Source organism: Somniosus microcephalus, chromosome 6, assembly GCF_052327205.1.
Source record: "Somniosus microcephalus isolate GS21.2 chromosome 6, FLI_Smic_1.0, whole genome shotgun sequence".
NCBI classification, from domain to species: Eukaryota; Metazoa; Chordata; class Chondrichthyes; order Squaliformes; family Somniosidae; genus Somniosus; species Somniosus microcephalus.
Window position 1 is genome coordinate 231070030 of NC_140992.1, and position 23653 is coordinate 231093682.

The following is a 23653-nucleotide window of genomic DNA, read 5'->3' on the forward strand; positions in this document are numbered from 1 at the left end:
AAGGCTGGAAACTATAGACCGGTTAGCCTAACATCTGTGGTAGGTAAAATTTTGGAGTCCATTATTAAGGAGACAGAAACAGGACATTTGGATAATCATAATTTAATAGGACAAAGTCAGCATGGTTTTATGAAGGGGAAGTCATGTTTGACAAATTTGCTGGAGTTCTTTGAGGAAGTAACATATGGGGTGGATAAAGGGGAACCAGTGGACGTAGTGTATTTAGACTTCCAAAAGGCATTTGACAAGGTGCCACACAAAAGATTATTGCTTAAGATAAAAAATCACGGGATTGGGGGTAATATTCTGGCATGGATAGAGGATTGGCTATCTAACAGAAGGCAGAGAGTTGGGATAAATGGTTCATTCTCAGACTGGCAATCAGTAACTAGTGGTGTTCCACAGGGGTCAGTGCTGGGTCCCCAACTCTTTACAATCTATATTAATGATTTGGAGGAGGGGACCGAGTGTAACATATCAAAGTTTGCAGATGATACTAAAATGGGAGGGAAAGTAGTGAGTGAGGAGGACATAAAAAACCTACAAGGGGACATAGACAGGCTAAGTAAGTGGGCAGAGATTTGGCAGATGGAATACAATACTGGAAAGTGTGAGGTTATGCACTTTGACAGGAAAAATCGTAGAGCAAGTTATTATCTTAATGGCAAGAAACTGGAAAGTACTGAAGTACAAAGGGATCTGGGGGTCCTGGTGCACGAAACTCAAAAGGTTAGTATGCAGGTGCAGCAAGTGATTAAGAAGGCCAATGGAATGTTGGCTTTCATTGCTAGGGGGATAGAATATAAAAATAGGGAGGTATTGCTTCAGTTGTACAAGGTATTGGTGAGACCGCACCTGGAATACTGCGTACAGTTTTGGTGTCCATACTTAAGAAAGGACATACTTGCTCTCGAGTCAGTACAAAGAAGGTTCACTCGGTTAATCCCGGTGATGAGGGGATGGACATATGAGGAGAGGTTGAGTAGATTGGGACTCTACTCATTGGAGTTCAGAAGAATGAGAGGCGAGCTTATTGAAACATATAAGATTGTGAAGGGGTTGGATCGGGTGGATGCGGGGAGGATGTTCCCGATGATGGGTGAAACTAGAACTAGGGGGCATAGTCTTAGAATAAGGGGCTGCTCTTTCAAAACTGAGATGAGGAGGAACTACTTCACTCAGAGGGTGGTAGATCCATGGAATATGCTGCCCCAAAAAGCTGTAGAAGCTACATCATTACATAAATTTAAAACAGAAATAGACAGTTTCCTAGAAGTAAAGGGAAAGTAAAGTTACGGGGAGCGGGCAGGAATTTGGACATGAGTCTAGGTTCAGATCGGTCATGGCCCTGTGGGTAGCGGAGCGGGCCCAGGGGCCGTGTAGCCTGATCTTGCTCCTATTTCGTGTGTCTAATTCTGTTAGATTCAGGAGATGGTTCTGTGATAGTGGATTGGCGGTTAGGATCAGATCAGCCATGATCTTATTGAATGGCAGAGCAAGCTCGAGGGGCCGATTGGCCTACTCCTGCTCCTATTTCTTATGTTCTTATGTTCTTAAAACATTGGTGGGAGTTGTCTATAGGCCTCCAAACAGTAGTGGTAATGTAGGGGATGGCATCAAACAGAAAATGAGATATGCATGTAACAAGGGTACTGCAGTAATCATGTGTGACTTTAATCTACATATAGACTGGTCAAACCATATTAGCAATAATACTGTGGAGGATGAATTCCTGGAGTGTGTACGGGATGGTTTTTTAGACCAGTACGTTGAGGAGCCAACTAGGGAACAGGCTATCCTAGATTGGGTATTGTGCAATGAGAAGGGGTTAATTAATTATCTTGTTGTGTGGGGTCCTTTAGGGAAGAGTGCCATACCATGATAGAATTCTTCATTAAGATAGAAAGTGAAGTAGTCCAATCCGAAACTAGGGTCCTAAATTTAAACAAAGGAAACTATGAAGGTATGAGAAGTGAGTTGGCTATGATAGATTGGGGAGCTTCATGAAAAGGCATGATGGTGGTTAGGCAATGGCTAACATTTAAGGAACGAATGCATGAATTGCAACAGTAATACATTCCTTTCTGGCGCAAAAACACAAAAGGAAAAGCGGCTCAACCATGGCTAAGAAAAGAAATTAAGGATAGTATTGGATCCAAAGAGGAGTCTTATAAAGTTGCCAGAAAAAGTAGCAAGCCTGAGGATTGGGAGCAGTTTAGAGTTCAGCAAAAAAGGACCAAGAGATTGATAAAGAGGGGAAAAATAGAGTATGAGAGTAAACTTGCAAGGAACATAAAAGCGGATTGCAAAAGCTTCTACAAGTATGCAAAAAGAAAAAGATTAGTGAAGACAAATGTAGGTCCCTTACAGTCAGAAACAGGAGAATTTATAATGGGGAACAATGAAATGGCAGAGCAAGTAAACAAATACTTTGGTTCTGTCTTCACGGAAGAGGACACAAATAACTTCCCAGAAATGCTAGGGAACCAAGGGTCTAGTGAGAAGAAGGAATTAAAGGAAGTTAGTATTAGTAAAAAAATAGTGCTGGAGAAATGAATGGGACTGAAAGCCAATAAATCCCCAGGGCCTGATAATCTGCATCCCAGAGTACTAAAAGAGGTAGCCATGGAAACAGTGGATGCATTGGTTGTCATCTTCCATAATTCTATAGATTATGGAATAGTTCCTGCAGAGTGGAGGGTGGCAAATGTAACCCCACTATTTAAAAAAGGAGGAAAAGAGAAAACAGGGAACTACAGACCGGTTAGCCGAACATCAGTAGTAGGAAAATGCTAGAGTCTATTATAAAGGATGTGATAACAGGGCACTTATAAAATATCAATGGGATTAGGCAAAGTCAACATGGATTTATGAAAGGGAAATCATGTTTGACAAACCTACTGGAGTTTTTTGAGGATGTAACTGGTAGAATAGATAAGGGAGAACCAGTGGATGTGGTGTATTTGGATTTTCAGAAGGCCTTTGATAAAGTCCCACATAAGAGGTTAGTGTGCAAAATTAAAGCACATGGGATTGGGGGAATATACTGGCATGGATTGAAAATTGGTTAACAGACAGGAAACAGAGAGTAGGAATAAATGGGTCTTTTTCGGGGTAGCAGGCGGTGACTAGTGCGGTACCGCAGGGATCAGTGCTTGGGCCCCAGCTATTCACAATATATATCAATGATTTGGATGAGGGAACCAAATGTAATATTTCCAAGTTTGCTGATGACACAAAACTAGGTGGAGTTGTGAGTTGTGAGGAGGATGCAAAGAGGCCTCAAGGCGATTTAGACAAGTTGAGTGAGTGGGCAAATACATGGCAGATGTAGTATAATGTGAATAAATGTGAAGTTATCCACTTTGGTAGGAAAAACAGAAAGGCAGAGTATTATTTCAATGGTGATAGATTGGGAAATGTTGATGTACAGAGGGACCTGGGTGTCCTTGTACACCAGTCACTGAAAGCAAACATGCAGGTGCAGCAAGCAGTTAGGAAGGCAAATGGTATGTTGGTCTTATATTGCAAGAGGATTTGAGTACAGGAGCAAGGATGCCTTACTACAGTTATACAGGGCCTTGGTGAGACCAATCCTGGAGTACTGTGTGTAGTTTTGGTCTCCTTACCTAAGAAAGGATATACTTGCCATAGCGGGAGTGCAGCGAAGGTTCACCAGACTGATTCCTGGGATGGCAGGACTGTCATACAAGGAGAGATTGAGTAGACTAGGCCTGTATTCACTAAAGTTTAGAAGAATGAGAGGGGATCTCATTGAAACATATAAAATTCTGACAGGGCTAGACAGACTGGATGCAGGGAGGATGTTTCCCCTGACTGGGGGGGTCTAGAACAAGGGGTCACAGTCTCAGGATACGAGGTAGGACATTTAGGACTGAGATGAGGAGAAATTTCTTCACTCAGAGGTTGGTGAACCTGTGGAATTTTCTACCATAGAAGGCTGTGGAGGCCAAGTCACTAAATATATTTAAGAAGGAGATAGATAGATTTCTAGACACAAAAAGCATCAAGGGGTATGGGGAGAGAGCGAGAATATGGTATTGGGATAGAGGATCAGCCATGATCATATTGAATGGCAGAGCAGGCTTGAAGGGCCGAATGGCTTATTCCTGCTCCTATTTTTCTATGTTTCTGTGTTTCTACTCATTGCAGGATCTGGGCAGGAGCGCAGTTAAAATCAAAGGGTACACTTATTGCTCTTTTACCACTTGTCAGCCATTTTAACACTGTTGTTTCCTTGGGTGGTTGAGGTGCCCATCTGATTAAACAGGTTTTAAGTAAATCAGGATCCTATAACCTACATAGGACCCCAAAGCTATTTTAACCACCTATGGGGTGGAATATTCACCATGGACATTCCTTTCAGTTTAACCAGGCAGGCAAAAACCTTTATAGGTTAAAAGGTAAAAATTATCTTTAAGGGGTTGGGAGAAGCCGAAATGCTCCGCAGAGCCCTACAAATAAAGTTTGGGCCACTGGCATCCTGAGCAACACCCACCCCATTCCGTGATCACGAAACCCTCCCTCAACAACTTACATTAGTGTCGGCTGTGCAATCTTGTTGCTGCCCTTTATTTGCTGTCTGGAACCCAGCGAGTTGCCTCTGGACCATCTGTTTCAGGCAGGCAGCTTGCTACGTCTATGCTAATGAGGCCCGGCTGTTAAAATGGACCAGGCCTCTCGCACAACCTTCCAGGCAATAAGCCTACATGTTCTGCTGGCCGACCACCTGGGAGTTAAAATTCTCCCTATGGGCTTTGACTCATGTTTCTTCTGTAGATCAATCCTTTAACTTCTGCAATTCAAGCTGCAATTCCACACAGAGCAAATGGATAATGGCTCCTTTGAGTTATGGATTTCAAGAACCTGAAGTGAAATGGACTGTTTCTAAAAAAAACTTTCCAATGGATTACAGCAATCTCAAACAACCTGAGTTAGTTTGTGTTCAAAGACCTAGCTGTGCTATGAAATAAAGGCTTACTGCAAAAGCTGGTATTGTCACAAATGAACAGGGTGAATAGAGCACTATACCTAGTCAAAGCAGGTAATGTACCTGATTTAGAATTGTTTAGCAGTCACCAAGCGGCAATATGGAATATGTTCCTCTCTTCGGCATTACCATCCTTTTAAATCTTAATGATACAAAAAAAAAATATTTCAATAATTGTACTCGAGAGAAGAGCTGCAACAAAAGGATGGATTTTCACTTTTGTTACTCAAACTTAAGACTAGATTTATTTTCAAATAAACGTGTGATTTGGGATCTTTCATACTTAATTGTTTGAGTTACCCATTCATTGCATCTTTCCTGGAATTATAATTTCATTGTTATAAAAGTTAAATGCCAAGTTCAATCAACAACAACAACAATTTGCATTCATATAGCACCTTTAACGTAGTAAAACAACCCAAGGCACTTCACAGGAGCATTATCAAACAAGATTTGACCCCAAGCCACATAAGGAGATATTAGGACAAGTGACCAAAAGCTTGGTCAAAGAGGTAGGTTTTAAGGAGCGTCTTAAAGGAGGAGAGAGAGGTAGAGAGGTTTAGGAAGGAAATTCCAGAGCTTAGGGCACAGGTAGTTGAAGGCACATCCATCAATGTTGGAGCGATTAAAATCGGGGATGCGCAAGATGCCACAATTGGAGGAGTGCAGAGATCTCAGGGGGTTGTAGGGCTGGAGGAGGTTACAGAGATAGGGAGGGATTTGAAAACGGATGAGAATTTTAAATCGAGGTGTTGCCGGAATGGGAGCCAATGTAGGTCAGCGAGCACAGAGGTAATGGATGAACGGGACTTGGTGTGAGTTAGTATTCCGGCAGAAAGTTTTGGATGAGTTCAAGTTTATGGAGGATGGAAGATAGTGAGGCTGGCCAGGAAAGCATTGGAATAGTCAAATCTAGAGGTAACAAAGGCATGGATGGGGGTATCAGCAGCAGTTGAGATGAGGCAGGGGCGGAGAAGGGCAATGTGGAAGTAGGCAGTCTTGGTGATGGAGCGGATATGGAGTTGGAAGCTCATCTCAGGGTCAAATAGAACACCAAGGTTATGAACGGTCTGGTTCTGTCTGAGACAGTGACCAGCCGACTTATTTCTTTCTGGGCTCAAGTAAAATACTTCACAATCAACCGAATCTCCCGAGACAGCATGAGAAAGAGGCACGTTGAGCCAGCAGCCAGAGATGCGGGGAGGAGGCACATAAGTCATTTATATTATCTGCAGTTCATTCTTATATACTGTAGTCCCCATGGCAATAGTCTTTGACCATATTTTAGTATTCACAAGAAGTACTTAAGTGCTCTAAGCTCCAATCCCCCATGTATTCATAGAACTGCAGTGGGTTTAAATACAGGTTTTTTATATGTAAGAAAGCACAGGCATTGTTTTGGAAGTGAGGAACAAGGTTTCATCTCATAATTTGCATGTTACAGATAGAGCCACTGGCCAGACTGAGTATTGTTTAAACAACAATGGGGGGTTTTATAATTGAACTCCTTTTCTGATGCTTTTCCAGGAATTGCAATTGAAGAGTTATGTAAGGAATTAAAAGAAAATTTTGTTACAAAAAGAATGTAAAATGTGACATTATTAGCATCAATAGTTTTCCTTGGAGAATTGCTTTTGTCAAACATTTTGCTTTACAATTGTGCTTTATCTCTTCAGACAATATAGGGCTTCAGGATGTTTAGCATAATTTTTCAGAATCTTTACACTGAACTCATAGCAATTAAAAGATAACAGAAATTCCATGGTGTATATTTTTAAATCACAAGTATTTCCTGTATTCGCAACTAACAATTAAAACTGAAATATTTGAAACTATTATTTCTTTTGTTCCAGCATGTTTGGATCAATAAGAGCATTGAAAGTAGTGTACTCAATTTATAAACAGTTTATTCTTCCCTTCAAACCGTTTGTAGTTCCATGAATATTTGCAGCTAATGATTACAATTTTTCAAAGGGAAGCAAGTTTACTTCTCAAGGACAATTAGGGATGGGCAATAAATGCTGGTCTTGCCAGCAATGCCCACATCCTATGAGTGAAAAATAAATGTCAAAGGTAGTTTGTGGATAACATGAAAATTGTCCTAACAAATAGCTTTGAAAACTGTTATCTGTAATGATATCAGCAAATAGCGATGGTATTTGTCTGTTTGATTATGATGCCTTACCAGCATGTTTGCCTGATTGATTGCTTGTGCCTGACCAGCAGAGGGCATGTGACAGAGACAAGCAAGGCAGTTTAGTTTCAGTTTTGTTCTAGATGCATCACTAGCATGATGTCTCCTGTAAATGCTGTATAAAGAGTTGAACAGACTTTAGATAAAAAGACATCTCTTTCATGAATGTGTCGTCATTGAACCCACATACAAATTGATACATGGTGTCAGAAGTGATTGAAAGAGATGAAGAGGAAAAATCTGAAGTTAAATCAGCTCTCCACATATTAGCAAGCCAAAAGAGAACATCGTTACTTACCATTGGAGAATAGCTAACGAAGTGAAAAAATGGAAGGTTTACACCCACCGGCGAAGCTTCAGTTGACAGGTAATGTGGCTGAAAATTGGAGAAGGTTCAAACAACATTTGGAATTGTATTTACCGGCAATAGGAGCTGACGAGAAAAGTGATAAAAAGAAATCGTCAGTGTTCTTGCATGTCGTGGGTGATGAAGCGCTGGAGGTGTATAATAACTTCACATTCGCTGCTGATGGAGACAAAATGAAGTTAGATAAAATAATGGAACAGTTTGAGGCCTACTGCATACCTAAATGTAACGTGACATTTGAGAGGCACAGATTTTTCACATGTGTACAGAAAACGGGTGAGACTATTGATCAGTATGTGACTGAACTAAGAAACCGAAGCAAAACATGTGAATTTGGGGGACTGACAGACTCGCTGATAAAAGACAGACTGGTGTGTGGTATTCCAGATAATGGTCTAAGGGAAAGACTGCTAAGAGAGCAAGATCTAGACCTGGGAAAAGCCATAGCACTGTGTAGGGCTACAGAGACTGTGAAGTTGCAGGCAAAGGAGCTGTTCAGTGACAATAGCTGCAACGTGGATGCAGTGAGAAAGAACGGATACAAACCGTTTAACAAAAAGAGCGCCAATGTGAAAAAAGAGGTGTGGCCAGTGAACGAAAATGAAAGGGGCAATTGAAAGTCATGTAGTCAATGCGGTACACAGCATACACCAAGAAAGTGTCCAGCATATGGTAAAACATGCAATAGTTGCAACAAGAACAACCATTATGCCCGTTGCTGTAAGAACCAAGCGCAACAAAGGAAGGTCCATACAGTAGATGAAAGCGAGATAGAGGAGTTCTATGTAGATATTGTGTCTGAAAACAAAAAAGAAGAAAGAGACTGGATGTTGACACTAGAAGTGAATGACATACACATTCCATTTAAATTGGATACTGGAGCACAAGTTAATGTGATATCAGAGACTGATTTTAAGAAAATTAGACCCAGACCAAAGATACATGGAATAAAAGTGAAAGTGACAGGATACTCAGGTACTGATATACCAGTGAAAGGAAGATGCATTGTCAAAGTAACACACAAGGACAGAGAGCACACGCTAGCATTAATCGTGGTGCCAAAGGATGTGCAAGCCATACTAGGTTTAAAAGCCTGTGAGAGACTGAACCTGGTAAAGAGAGTCCTCGTTGTGGAAAGCGAAGGAGAGACAGTCTATGATGAACTCATGGAAGAGTACAATGACCTATTTAAGGGTCTAGGCTGCCTGCCAGGAGAACACACGATCAGAGTAGATAAAAGTATGCCAACGGTCATACATCCATGCAGAAAAGTTCCGTTTGCTCTTCAAAAGCAACTGAAGGCAGAGTTGGACAGGATGGAAAGCCTGAACGTGATTCAGAAGATAGATGAGCCAACTGAGTGGGTGAGTTCCCTCGTCGTTGTGGACAAAAAGAATGGAAAGCTCAGAATTTGCCTGGATCCAAGAGATCTAAACAGAGCAATAAAGAGAGAGCACTTCAAGCTTCCTACACGTGAGGAAATCATGTCACAGTTTGCAAATGCAAAGTATTTCAGCAAGTTAGATGCATCATCAGGATTTTGGCAGATGAAATTGGATGAAGCAAGTTCAAGACTGTGCACGTTCAACAGTCCATTTGTCAGATACAGATTCCTAAGGTTACCATTTGGCATTGCCTCAGCTCCTGAAGTGTATCACAAAACTATCCATATGATCTATGAGCACCTGGAGGGAGTTGATACATCAATGGATGACATCATAGTATGGGGAACCACGAGAACTGAGCATGACGAGAGACTGAAAAAAGTGCTGGAAAAAACAAGGAAAACAAACCTGAAGCTGAATAGAGAGAAATGCCAGCTCGGGGTGACAGAACTGACATTCGTGGGAGATATCCTTAGCAGTGAGGGCATCAGACCAGATCCCAGAAAGGTGTCCGCCATTGAGAATATGCCAAAGCCACAATGCAAAAAGGACGTGCAGAGGTTTAATGGAATGATCAATGCTCCGGTTTCCTCCCACAGTCCAAAGATGTGCAAGTTAGGTTGATTGGCTATGATAAATTGACCCTTAGTGTTAGTGGAATTAAATACGTGGGGTTACGGGGATAGCGTGGGATATGTGTTGGTGTAGGGGGTTACGGGGATCGGGTGGGATATGTGTCGGTGCAGGCTCGATGGGCCGAAATGGCCTCTATCTGCACTGTGGGGTTTCTGTGTGTTCTGTGTGTGTGTTACATGGGTAAATTCATATCCAACCTCTCAGAAAAGATGGCGCCACTGAGAAGACTAACTGAAAAGAACATAGAATGGGAATGGAATCATGAGCATGAGAAGTCATGGAGCGATCTAAAGAAACTGCTCACAGAGGAACCAGTTCTGAGGTTTTATGACCCAGCGAGACCCATCAAGATATCATCAGATGCATCACAGAGTGGGCTCGGTGCCGTTCTTCTGCAAAAATATGACTACTGGCAACCTATTGCATATGCATCGCACTCAATGACAGACGTGGAGACGCGATATGCTCAAATAGAAAAGGAGCTGCTCAGCATCACATATGCCTGTGAAAGATTTCACCAGTTTGTGCCAGGACAAGCAATCAGTGTAGAGACTGACCGTAAGCCCTTGATTGCGTTGTTCCAAAAGCCACTAAATAGCTATCCGCTTAGAATATAAAGAATGATGATCAGGCTGCAACGCTATACACTGAATGTTGCGTACACACCGGGTAAGCTGATGTATACAGCAGACACGTTGTCCAGAGCTGTTGACCCAAGTGAGCCCGCAAACACCAAAATGGATGAAAAAGTGAACGCCTACGTGGACATGATCACAAGTGCACTGCCCATAGCAGATGCAAAAATGGAGCTCATAAAGAATGAGACAAACAAAGATGAAACAATGAGACGACTGAGGAAAAGCATCTTGGATGGATGGCCCAACATGAAGCAAGACTGCTCACCTGACATGGCAGAGTACTGGAACTGTAGGGCGGAACTATCAGTGGTCGAAGACATCATCTACAAAGGAAGTGAAATAGTTATCCCAAAGAGTCTGAGAAAAGAGATGCTAAAAAGGATCCATGGAGGACATCTGGGAATCGAAAAGTGTAAGAAAAGAGCACGAGAGGTGATGTACTGGCCACGAATCAACCAAGATGTGACAAATGAGGTGTCAAACTGCACAATATGCCTGAAATATCGAGCAAGCAATCCGGTAGAACCACTAAAGCCACACCCAGCGCCAGACAGACCTTACCAGAAGGTAGGCGCTGACCTATTCGTATGTCAAGGGAAGGACTATCTTGTAGTCACAGACTATTACTCCCTGTATCCAGAGGTTTGTAGACTGTACACCACCACTGCAGATGCTGTGATAACATGTATGAAAGCCATATTCTCCAGACATGGCGTGGCAAGCGAGGTCTTCACAGACAACGGACCCCAGTTTTACAATGCAAGTTTCCGACACTTTGCCAAAGAGTGGGAGTTTGTCCACACAACATCAAGTCCTCACTTTCCACAGTCCATTGGACTAGTGGAAAAATTGGTCCAGACAGTGAAAAGACTGATGTACAAGGCAAAAGACAGTGGAACTGACTTCTACCAGAGCATGCTTGTATACCGCACAACGCCGCTCGAGTGTGGTATGTCACCAGCCCAACTCCTGATGGGACGTCGGCTAAGGTCAAACCTACCCATCCCGGAGAACCTCCTGAAAACAAAAGAGGGGGAGAAAGTGAGGAAGTTCAAAGAACAACAGAAAGAAAAGCAAAAGTACTACTATGACAGAGGAACATAAAACCTACCTGAACTCCACACTGGTGACCAAGTAAGGTTCAAAGACAAAACAAACACATGGACTCAGAAGGGAACTGTCCTGAGTGAAGTTCAACCAAGATCATACACCATTCAGACAGATGAGGGTGCTGTTCTGAGAAGAAATCGTCGAGATCTTCTCATGGGACCAGCCACAGCAGGTCAAAAGACTGATACTGTTGAACAACCTGATCACACAGCAGGTCAAAAGACCGATACTGTTGAACAACCTGATCACGCAGCTGAGAAACCATCATCTGAGGCAACAACTCAGATTCAAGGACAATCAATCAGAAAATCCTCAAGACACGTGAAGCCTCCTGAGAGACTCATTGAGCAAATTTAAGGACTATTGTTATAGAAGGAAGTAATGTTATCTTATTCTTTCTTCAAGTTCTAGTGTATTTACATATTTCATGTGAACACACAAAGCAAGGTTAAAAAACCTTGATCATGATAATGATAATGTAAGTTCATTAAGTGTTACAGTTAAAATGCAGATTAATACAAAGAAAACATGTTGTTAGTTAAAAGTAAAATACTTTTGTTTTAAGAAAGGGAGATGTAATGATATCAGCAAATAGTGATGGTATTTGCCTGTTTGATTATGATGCCTTACCAGCATGTTTGCCTGATTGATTGCTTGTGCCTGACCAGCAGAGGGCATGTGACAGAGACAAGCAAGGCAGTTTAGTTTAGTTTCAGTTTCGTTCTAGATGCATCATTAGCATGATGTCTCCTGTAAATGCTGTATAAAGAGTTGAACAGACTTTAGATTAAAAGACATTCTCTTTCATAAATGTCTCATCATTGAACCCACAAAGAAATCAATACATTATCTATTGCTACGAATCCAACAAAAGCATAATGGTCTTGCCAGAAATAGAAACTTCTTGTCAAAATGTTATCAAATTATTGAAAAATGTAGTAGAGTCAGCACAATAATGCATTCTACAAATTGCAGTTATCTAATTCACTAAGGCTCTGAGATTCAAGCCTTCACTAATTTTTGTGAAAAATAGGCACATAATAAAAATTATGAAGGTAGACTGAATGGGCCAGTAGGATATTTGTCTGTAGTTTTTTTCTTTTCCAAGAAATGTTTCCTCTCCACCAGTTTTTTCACTTACCCAACTTGCCTGAACATGTTGACTCTGCTGAAGCACACCCTCCTGTTTTCCAAGATCGCACAGAATGGCCATTTTCCATGTCTCCTCGACGGTGTCAGCAGGGTATTCAGTTGCTGGGTGGGGAGGGGGAGGTATCACAGCTAAGCTCGATGAGTCCTCACCCAATTTCCATGCAGACACACTTCCAATAGGAGTCACTGCATAGCGATCAAGAGCAGGAGCCATTGTTGATTTTTCTCCTCTCTAACCCTGGGTGTTGAAACCAATTGTAATACTCCTGTACGATAGCAAAATACTGCAGATGCTGGAAATCCGAAATAACAACAGAAAATGCTGGAAAAACTCAGCAGGCCAAGCAACATCCGTGGAGAGAAATTAGAGTCGACGTTTCGGGTGAACCCTTTTTCAAAACTGGAAAGGAAATGAAATAGATCGAAGGCAGGGCTGCGAGGCAACATCCGTGGAGAGAAATTAGAGTCGACCTTCGATCTATTTCATTTCCTTTCCAGTTTTGAACAAGGGTTCACCTGAAATGTCGACTCTAATTTCTCTCCACGGATGTTGCCTGGCCTGCTGAGTTTTTCCAGCATTTTCTGTTGTTATTTTGTAATACTCCTGTGTATGGTGAAATCAGCTACCTCAGTACAGATCGAAAATCAAAACTGGGACCCACCTAGTCTGCATGACTCAGCAATCTACTGGATAAGATCACTGAGCTGTTCTCCTGCGTTTCATATTACTCGATTCCTGCACATTTATAAACGGATTAAGTGGACATTAGCTAAAAGTGAGTAACAGTTCAGCTATCTTGTTTGTAAAATCATGTGAAGATTATTAATGCAGCTCTACCTCTACATCACCAGCCATCTAACAGCACTCTAGCCCTTGGTCCAGGATTTGCAAAAGCCAACATCAATTATTATTTTAAAAATACAAGCATTTCCCATCCCCAAAACTTTCCTGTTGTCATAATTTTACATCTACATTCTGTCAACATTTCAAGTCAACATTTATAATGGAAATCTCCAACTGCTCCACTGTCTATCTCCCAGCAGCTTGGGTTTTCATACTGACACCTGTGACTCTCCTTCATCCTGCTGCACCCTTTAAAGTTTATGTAAGTTCTCAATTTTTGGAACTATTTTTGAACTTTTTTTGATCGATTTTTTATATCATATCATTTGTGTCCTTCAACTTTCCCTTTTTCATTTTCCGGTGGAACTCTGATCTTTAACCAGGCTCTATCCTTCAAGTACCATGGACAGTACTTTGTAAAGGCTACCAACACAATCAGTTCAATTTTACCCATCACTCCTTTAAGAGCAGCTTACTTACAAATATGAGTCAACTTCACTCAGTGTTAGAAGTTTTTGGGCACACAAGTACGTCTACAGACTCACCAACCCTTGTGTGACTCTCGCCAGCAACTGTCTGAGGCTGAACCAGACTGTTCGCAACCGTGTCGCATTTGACCCCAAAATGAGCTTCTAATATCTGCGCCATCACTATGACTACCTACTTCCACCTCCATAACATTGCCTAATTCCACCCCTGCCTCAGCTCATCTGCTGCTGAAACCCTCATCTATGCCTTTGTGACTTTGAGACTGGACTATTCCAACATACCCCTAACCGGCCTTGCATCTTCCACCCTCCATGAACTTAAGCTCATCCAAAACTCTGCTGCCCGTATCTTAACTTGCTCCAAATCCTGTTCACCCATCACCCTTGTGCTCGCTGACCTACATTGGCTCCTGGTTGAGCAATACCTCGACTTTAAAATTCTCATCCTTGTTTTCAAACCATCCATAGCCTCGCCCCTCCCTATCTCTGTAACCTCTGCACGGTACTTTTAAATTTGTTGTGTGGTCACGTGGTATCTTAAAGGGAACAGCTTCTGAGCGGCCTGCGCGGTACCTTCCCAATTGCGCAGCTGTGCACGCATGCAGCTTAGAGGGAACATTGCCTACAACCCTCTGAGATCTCTGTGCTCCTCCAAGTCTGGCCTCTTGCGCATCCCTGATTTTAATCGCTTCTCCATTGGCAGCTGTGCCTTCAGCTGCCGAGGCCCTAGGCGCTGGAAATCCCTCCCTAAACCTCTCTGCCTCTCTTTTGGGAGTAATCTCCTGACCACATGCTGGTGTGGGGCGCCTCATCCACCAGCAGTGCACATCAGGAAACCTCAGTTATGCTGCTTGTGATTCCCCAATATGTATTGCGAGCAGGAGAGGTTCTTCCGTCACTAGGACATACTCAGGAATTTCAGCCCAAATCTATCTATGAAACAATAAATAAATATAGGGCAGCACGGTGGCATAGTGGTTAGCACTGTTGCCTCACAGCACCAGGGACCCGGGTTCGAATCCGGCCTCGGGTGACTGTCTGTGTGGAGTTTGCACATTCTCCCCGTGTTTGCGTGGGTTTCCTCCGGGTGCTCCGGTTTCCTCCCACAGTCCAAAGATGTGTGGGTTAGGTTGATTGGCTATGATAAATTGACCCTTAGTGTTAGGGGGATTAAATACGTGGGGTTACGGGGATAGGGTGGGATATGTGTCGGTGCAGGCTCGATGGGCCGAAATGCCCTCTATCTGCACTGTGGGGTTTCTGTGATTCTGTGATTCTGTGATATGGTGTAACAGAGTGTAAGTCAAAGGCTTTTGAGAGCTCTGTTTTTGCGATAGGGGTATAACTTTAAGAAGTTATATAAAATGTCAGAATGATCAAGGGAAGGTGCTGTAGATTTAAGAAATCATTGACCTTAATGTCTTTCATCAGGAATGACTCCCAGCCTGTAAGGGTAAAAGGCAGGGTAACAATTCAGTTGGGAGAGGAGTTTGGAGAGAAAGGAACTAAAAGAATGCTGCAAAATAATCCCTGTTACTGTCTTGTTTCATTGCTGCACTTAAAGGTGCAACTGATGTGGGTAAACAACCACACTTGTTTTAAACTCCAGTCTGCGTCTCTAATTGACCACTGGGTCCTGGGCTTGCTTCAGCTTGTTACAATGGCTGGTTTGATTAACTTAGAAATTGTCTGAACAACCATCAACAGTGGTTTGTGAGGAAGAGAAAAGCTGACCCGTAGTAACACATAAACACAGAGGCCTAGAAATTGGGTATAGCCCCGCTTGGGCGTTAGAATTGGCGGAGCGCAAATTTTATAGCCAGACGCAACTTCTCGACACCTCGTGCGATATTGGGTTGCAGCGCCCCAAAGGTGATTGAGGCGCGAGTTCAGGCGTTACACGGGGCACCTAAGGCGCTAACATGCTGGCGCAACCCAATATCGGGGCGTCCAGCTGCAGCGCAGGTGCTCTCAATTACCCATGACCACGAGACTTCCAGGCGCCGGCCAGCTCTTAAAGGGGTCGGTCAGGCAGCTCCAGCATCCACACTCTGCGCCTTGTAGGCCTGCAAATCGGCGCAGGCCCTTCTCTGGCGCAAAAAACTTGGAGCATATGGAGAGGGTGAGGCAGAGAGCAGAGCGCTTCACCAATGAGTCTCTGGAGGAATTGGTGGCCGCAGTGGAGCGCCGGCGAGATGTCCTCTACCCCGACAATGGCAGGAGGCCTAATCATAAAGACTACCGACGAGCTTGGAGGGATGTTTCTCAGAGGGTCAACTCCAGCAGCATGGCGACCAGGAGCCCTGTGCAGTGCAGGAAGAAATTCAACGACCTCACTCGGGTCGTGAGGGTGAGTGGAGTTAATGTAAACTTATGCATCCCTCCATTAGCACCTGACTTTATGGCTACAGGGTGCGCTATGCCCCACTGGCCATCTGTCAGCAAGCACCCATGACCCTTTCTGGTCACACACATGCACATTTGACTCAGGGCATCATGTAAGGGCTGTTCCACCATGGGGGGCATGAGATCATAATTCAGGGCATCATGTAACATCACTTCCCGTCCTTTGCCCTGCAGGCCAAGCTGGCGAGAAACCGCAAGGAGCAGCTTTGCACCGGAGGAGGCCGTCCTCAACTGGAGCCTCTGACGGATCTCGAGGAGAGAGTCCACCAGATTGTGGGAGGATGCCTGAGTGGTCCTGTCACCACTGCAGCTGCCGACCCCATTGTCCACAGCAATGGTAAGGTTCTCTACTATTACAGCTGTCACCTTCCAGTTGTTTCCCCCGCCAGCATGCTTTCTCAATGTGGAGCCATGTCATAGCATTGCCGCACTGTTGCATCCCTTGCTGCCAAACTGTCCTTTTGCTAAAGCCACTCTTCAACCTCCCTGCTTTCAGATGCTGCATCGCCAGCTCGGGAGCCGGCCCCTCAAGCTGCCAGTGCCAGTGCCTCCGGAGGCAACGACCAGGAGGAAGCCGGACCATCCGTGCCAGCCTCAGGGGAGCCACCGCATCTGGAGACTGGAGATAGTAGTTCCCTTGAGGGGAGGGGGGTGCTCTGATGAGGAGCCAGTTGCAGGAACCAGCGGCCTGCAGCAACGCGTGGGGGGTAGGGATGCTCGGGGGCCGTCTCCCCGGAGGGCGAGGCAGGCCACCATGACTGCTGCACAAAGTGCAGAGGAGGTGTGTAGCCTTGCCGAGATGAGCGCCCAGGCCCGGCTCAGGCACACTGAGCTGATGGCTGCAGTGGGGAGGATGCCTGAGTCGATCGACACACTTGGAAAGAGTGTGCTGGACTTTGGGGCAGCAATGGAAAGGACTGTCCAGGGCTTCGGCCCAGCAATGGAAAGGTCTGTCCAGGGCTTGTCCGAGGCAGTGGAAAGGTCTGTGCAGGGCTTGTCCGAGGCAGTGGAAAGGTCTGTCCAGGCCTTGTCCGAAGCAGTGGAAAGGACTGTCCATGGTTTTTCCCAAGCACTGGCACCTGCCACGCAGGTCCTCACTGCTGCCACGCAGTCACTTGCTGGCCTCGTCCACACGCAAATTGAGGCCACGTGAACACTCTCTGCTGCCACCCTAGCTGCATCAGGCAGGATCACCCCAGGCCCTTGCAGCACCACAGCAGGCCATGAATCTGTGGAGCAGTGGCGTATGATCCTGTGCGGCCCCGTCAGAGTGCTAGTGTTTCGGCCGACCATGGTGCAGGTGTCCTCTCTCTGCATGTGAGCAGTCCTGATGCCACCGCTGGCACGTCAGCAGAGCAGCTGCCACCACCTGCGCGGCAGACTGCTAGCAGACATGCCCAGTTGGAGCAGCCTGCTTGCGGGACCTCCAAGCCCGGAGGTCGTCCAGGCCGTCCCTCAGGGGCTTCAGCACTTCCAGACACTCAGCAGGCGTCCCCCAGCCTTGACGCAGCCACTGGGGTCCAATTACGGAGGAGCTGCAGGGAGGGAAGGGGCCGACCTCGTAAGAGGAGTCGATCTCCATCAAGGGGTCACCAGTAGATGGAGGTACTAAGACGTCTCTTTTTCCGGATTTAAGGCCGTCCACACCTGCTGTGTTTGTTTGTTATGGTTTGTTTAGTTTTGCTGGGTTGCCAGACAGTTATCTGTTAGTTTGTTAGTTATAATTTCTGTTACCATTACGTTGTCATGCTGGAAGGAAGCACTTGTTTGAAAATAAAGAAAACATTTTATTTACAATCGAGCTGTACACTATTTACAATCATCGAGCCCTTCATAGGCTTACAGCGAACCGGAGGGCGCTGTTCGAATCACAGCCACCATTCCATCCGAGGGGCCTAGAGCCGAGTCCTTACGAGCCTCTGACAAACGGCCCTTCCAGTTTCTGGAGCCCTCCCACCTTCCTCCTCCTCCTCCTCCTCCTGATCCTCCTTGCCCGCATGCTCCTCCTCCTCCTCCTCCTCGTCCGCCTGCTCTGCTGGACCTTGAGGGTCGGCTGGCATTGGCTGGGTGCGTCGAATGGCCAGGTTGTGGAGCATGCAGCAGACAACAACGATGCGCGCCACATGCTCCAGCGAGTACTGTAGGGCGCCCCCCGAATGGTCCAGATAACAGAAACGCTGCTTCAGCACACCAATTGTGTGCTCCACAATGTTCCTGGTGGCCTGATGGCTGTTATTGTAATGCTCTTCTGCCGGGGTGGTGGGCAAACGGAGCGGGGTCATGAGCCATGGGCAGAGAGGATAGCCCTTGTCGCCCAGAAGCCAGCCTCGTGGGTGAGCCGGGGCCTCAAAAAGGTCAGCCACTGAGGTCTGCCGCAGGATGAACGCGTCATGGCTGCTGCCAGGGAATTGTGCGTTCACCGCCATGATCATCTGCCGGTGATCACAGACCAGCTGCACATTAAGGGAGTGGAACCCCTTTCGGTTACGGAACTTCTCCGGATTCTGTAATGGTGCCCGCAAAGCCACGTGTGTGCAATCAATGGCCCCCTGCACCATGGGGAAGTCCGCAATAGCCGCGAAGCCCTGTGCGCGCTCCCCCTGCTTCTCCAGGGTCACAGGGAAGGTGATGAATTCGCGCTTCCTTTTGTAGAGGGCAGCTGTCACTTGCCGGATGCAGCAATGCACCACAAATTGAGAGATATTTGAAATGTCCCCAGCTGCTGCCTGAAACGATCCGCTGGCGTAAAAGTTAAGCGCAACAGTGACTTTCACGGCCACCGACAGAGAGGTCCTGCACCGTATCCGCGGCTGCAGATCCCCAGCAAGCAGGTGGCACAGCTCAGTGACAACATCCTTACCAAATCTGAGCCTTTGCAGACACTGCTCCTCCGACATGGTAAGGTAGGAGACCTGCTGCCTGAAAACCCTGGCAGTGTATGGTCGGATTTGGCGACGTCCATTGGCCCTCCTCCTTCTGGCCAATCCCGGCCCTCTCTTCCTCCGTCTCTGTGCCCTTGCCAGTTGTTCAGCCAGGATGACGTTCCCCTCCAAAGCAGCTCCCATTATTCTGGCCGACGAGTAAGACGCAGTCAGCTTTCTGGATCCAACTGTTCTGGTCAGGGCTGAAGGTCCCAAGGCTCCTCTGGCTCAATAAGAACAAGTCTGTGTAACTGAAGGTCTGCAACTCTCTCCAGCAGCGAGCAGTATGGCCAGGCCAAATGGCTGCTGGTTTTATACTTGTGCTGTCCCCTTTAAAGAGCGCCCCCCGAGTCCGAGAAGGACCTGGTAACGTTCCATCCAACTGTCACTAATAGCGCCAGGTGGAACGGAGGGGGGCGCCACTGAATTTCCGGTACGGGGCGCCAAAAAGGCGTTGCACAATGAAATGACGTCATTATCTGGCTGCGCCCGCTCGCGGGCACAAAGACTTAGCGCCAGCGCTAACAGGCTACTCAATATGGCAGGATGCGCTAGGATCACTGCGCACATCCGAAAATTGGGTAACGTCCAAATCTCGGGCTCTTTAGGCGCTAATCGCTGGCGCAACCAACCGAATTTCTAGGCCAGAATCTCTATTTAATGGCATAGTACATAAAAAGTTGATTATTTTTTGGCTGTTTATGCTTTTTTTTAATCAATTTGTGTTTTGAGATTTTTGACCATTTTTCCACAGAGTTTGAATAAAAGCTATATTTAAAAGTGTTTTTAAAGCCAAGTGTATTTGCAGTTTTTTTTTAAAAAAAAGCACAGATGAAAGGTGGTTGGAATGCTAATGATCTGAGCATTGAAATTGCTTCCTCAAAGACAATAAGCAATTTGTTAGCTTGTCTTAGTAGTTGATAAACACCTCATGCCTATTGTGTTGGGACGTTCCCTGCTATCAATGGCTTGGCAGGGGTTGCCTGGCACAGGTCTACCTCTCTGGTTGTGAACACAGGGCCAGAGGCACAAACTGGTGATCAGGTTTTTAAAAAGAATAAATCTGCTGGCTGTGAAATGAATTTGAGCTGTCTCAATCCAATTAGCAAACAGCACTGCTACTAATTCAGCACTAATTGACAATCTTATTCGTACTGATGTAGTAATAGAGCGCTCTTTTAAAATAGGGGTATCAAATTATATCATCCCTGACCTGGAAGACGATTGCATTGAATGCCTGAGTTCTAAACCCCAACACTAACATCTCTCGCCTTGAGTACAGAATTAAAATATATATATTTTCACATTTAACACTTTCCTGTGATTTAGTCATAAATGTACAAAACTAATTGTCTTTCATAACTTTTGAGGTGCTTCTGATCAGAATACATAGTGGCAATTTTCCCCACATGAAATATTATGCAAAGTGTATCTAATATAAACAGCAATAAAGCTTCTGGTGTATGTGAAGCCAGATGTTGTTTCCTAATGGTTTTTAGTCATTAATTTTCTTTGACTTCTATCAGAAAAACTATCGGCATATGATTAATTAGTACAAGACCTTAAAAGTGGATAAGATGACATTCTCCACCCATGAACGAAAATACAATTTTTACAGATATTACACAGCAAAGTGTACAGAAATTGCTTGGAGTATCATATTGCCGAATAAATGCAGAAGAATCCGTCCAATTTAATAACATGGGCAGAATCAAATCTAACTTTCCTCATTTAGGCAAAAAACTAAATACTGCGGAGGCTGGAAATCTGAAATAAAAACAGAACATGTTGGAAACACTCAGCAGGTCAGGCAGCATCTGTGGAGAGAGGGAAAATGTTTCAGGTCTATATACCTGCTGATTGTTTCCCAATTCTGTTTTAGGAGTTTCCTCATTGTAAAATATAAAATACAATTAATGAACATAACAAACCTTTTAAAGCAGTTGTTGCTAATTAACTAACTCTGGCCAAATACAATGCACTCAAATGCTGTCAGTATGGGTGAAATGTGTTTTACAAGTGTCAATCTTCCACACGATTATTACATACCCTCAGCAAAAATGCTTAATTTCTTCTCAAAATATATATTGGATAAGGTTCATTAACAAGCAACAATACAAATTTCCTCTAATTAAACCTCAAAATCTGTCGGTCTAAATCAAAATTGCTTTCCAATGAACTGTTTAGTTGTCAGGCCATATGAAGCGAGGACAGAAAATTGTCGAGCTTTCAGCTAAAATTTTGCCCATCAGCAAGAAGTTATTTGTGTCATATTAAAAGAGAAAAACGTGTTCTTGCAACTGTTCATGGCTTTCTGTATATGGCCAACAATGTGACATGGTCAGGGGAAAGTTATCAGCAGCGAGGAGGGGCCATGAAATAACACTGGCGAGCAAAATAAAGGAAAATCCTAAGTTGTTTTATAAGTATACTTGCTGAAGTGCCCGGCGGTGCCGAGGCTTTTTCGAGGGCATGTTGTTGTTGGAAGAGAGAGAGAGAGAGCGACTGGGGGGGGGGAGAGAGAGAGAGAGAGAGAGCGTGACTGGGGGGGGGGAAGAGAGAGAGCGACTGGGGGGTAGAGAGAGAGCGACTGGGGGGAAGAGAGAGGGCGGGTGGGGGGAAGAGAGAGGGCGGGTGGGGGGAAGAGAGAGGGCGGGTGGGGGGAAGAGAGGGTGGGGGGGGAAGAGAGGGCGGGGGGGGAAGAGAGGGCGGGGGGGAAGGGCGGGGGGGGAAGGACGGGAGGGAAGGGAGGGCGGGGGGGAAGGGGGGGCAAGGGGGGGCGGGGGGGGTGGTGGCGGGGGAAGGGGGGGCGGGGGGGAGGGAGGGGGAAGAGAGGGCGGGGGGGGAGGGGGAAGGGAGGGTGGGGGGGCAAGGGGGGCGGGGGGAAAGGGAAGGGAGGGGGGGAAGAGGGGAGAGGGGAAGGAGGGGGAGGGGGAAGGGAAGGGAGGGGGAGGGGGAAGGGAAGGGGGGAAGAGGGGAGAGGGGAAGGAGGGGGAGGGGGAGGGGAAGAGGGGGAGGGGAAGGGGGGAGGGAGGGCGGGGAGGGGAAGGGGGGAGGGAGGGCGGGGGGGAGTGAGGAAGGGAGGGCTTGAGGCTGAGAGACGGCCACGGCCACGACCGGTTGCCGGGGTAACCCTGCCGCGCCGCCCCGCCCCGCCCCGCACTCCCGAGAGCCCCGCACTCCCGAGAGCCCCGCTCTCGAAGCCCCAGCCGCCCCGCCCCGCGCTCCTGAGAGCCCCGCTCTCCGAGCCCGCCCCGCACTCCCGAGAGCCCCGCTCTCCGAGCCCCGCACTCCCGAGAGCCAGCCGCCCCACCCCGCCCCACACTCCCGGGAGCCCCGCTCACCAAGGCCGAGATCCGCACTCTCGAGAGCCCCGCCCCCGCCCGCCCGAGCCGAGCGCGGAACAGAGACGCCGCGTCTCACCTGCTCCTGCTGCGCGCGCACCCTGACCCTCGTGGCTGACGCCGTTGCCCCGGGTAACGTGACACTGGGGGGGGGTGAGGAGCTTAGCAGAAGCCCAATTACCTAGCTCAGGCCTGGCTGGGCAAGAAAGGCCCAGGCTTTCAGGCCTAAGAAAAAAACGGGGAAAGGTAGGAAAAAGAATCTTCAGGTTAGAGAAAATATTTACAAATGAGTGATTTTTTTAAAAACAATTTAATAAATTCAATTTTATTTTGCTGGAAATGTATATTTGAAAAGAAAGACGCAGAAAGCAGGAAAAAGAATGGAAGCAAGATGGCGGCTACTCACCTCGGTTCAGAACGATAAGGCCTGCCCACACACGCACCGATTGGTCGACCGTCAGGTGACCAAAGCGTAGGATTGGTCAATCGTCCCGTCACTCGACCGTAGGAGGACCCAGCCGCACGTGGCAGCAAGCCGGCGTACGATTGGTCGACCTCGAGGTCACTCTGTCGCTATGAGCGGATAATGAGATGGTAATGAGCGGAATGTTGAAGGTTTTTCGGATACCGTGGGCGCGATTTTAGCCCGGCCGAAACGTAAATACGCTTAAGACCGTTTTGGAAAGGTAAGCTTTCTTTTGACGTAACGCACGCTTAGGTACGCCCTGTAACTTTCGAGCGCATAGCCCGCCAGACGCACACGTGATGACAGACAGACAGAAGGACAGACAGAAGGACAGAAGGACAGACAGGTCGACCGCTTTATATATATAGACTAGCTGAAGTGCCCGGCGGTGCCGAGGCTTTTTCGAGGGCATGTTGTTGTTGGAAGAGAGAGAGAGAGAGCGACTGGGAGGGAAGAGAGAGAGCGACTGGGGGGTAGAGAGAGAGCGACTGGGGGGAAGAGAGAGAGAGACTGGGGGGAAGATAGGGCAGGTGGGGGGAAGAGAGGGCGGGGGGAACGGAGGGAGGGCGGGGGGAGGGAGGGCGGGCGGGGGGGGAGGGGGGAAGGGAGGGGGGAAGGGAGGGCGGGGGGGAAGGGAGGGGGTGAAGGGAGGGCGGGGGGGGAAGGGAGGGGGGGAAGGGGGGAGGGGAGA